The sequence below is a fragment of the Larimichthys crocea genome, unplaced genomic scaffold, assembly GCF_000972845.2.
Source record: "Larimichthys crocea isolate SSNF unplaced genomic scaffold, L_crocea_2.0 scaffold33149, whole genome shotgun sequence".
In the NCBI taxonomy this organism is placed as follows: Eukaryota; Metazoa; Chordata; class Actinopteri; family Sciaenidae; genus Larimichthys; species Larimichthys crocea.
This window is the reverse complement of record NW_020854379.1, coordinates 1-568: the sequence shown is the minus strand read 5'-3', so window position 1 is coordinate 568 and position 568 is coordinate 1. Positions and strand designations below refer to the sequence as shown.

General features: G+C 46.0%; 1 long non-coding RNA gene across 1 annotated transcript; it reads left to right on the top strand.

Moving 5' to 3' along the window:
- LOC113744969 (uncharacterized) lies at nucleotides 1-526 on the top strand. The gene is made up of 3 exons (XR_003461926.1): nucleotides 1-64; nucleotides 141-279; nucleotides 366-526. It is a non-coding gene; the product is annotated as an uncharacterized LOC113744969 (long non-coding RNA).
- The last annotated feature ends 42 nt before the right edge of the window (nucleotides 527-568 follow it).

Below are 568 nucleotides of genomic sequence, written 5' to 3'. Positions count from 1 at the left end.
TGTCAGCATTATTTCATCTGGTTATGAAAGGGCTGCAAAAATCTTTTACGACTTGGCCATTGAGGTAAAAGTGTGAAACACTAATTCAATGCTACGTTTTGGTGTGTCGATGCTGAGTCATGCTGTACGTGACGTTTCAGGCAAACAAGAGAGGCGATTATTTCCCCGTGTGGGGAACCTGTCTTGGATTCGAGCAGCTGGCCTACTTGACGAGCGGAGAGTCACTACTCTCACACACAAACACAAGCGGCGTGGCGTTACCTCTGACCTTCACTAATGGTACGGTGTAGAGTCTGTAACCATAACTGTAGGATAACTGATGATGTTGCAACAACCCTAATCAGAATGTTGTGACCCGTTTCCAGAAGCCAAAGGCAGCAGGATGTTTAAAGGCTTCCCAGCTGAACTCATGAAGGATCTGTCTTCGCAGCCGCTGACAGAAAACTCTCACAAGTGGAGTCTGGCAGTGTTGGTACGTAAAAAGAGTTCATTCACTTGCAGTACTTCTAGATTAAACACAAGCCTTTTCCGCCTTACGACAAAGAGAAAGCGAGGTGTATCTAACCTC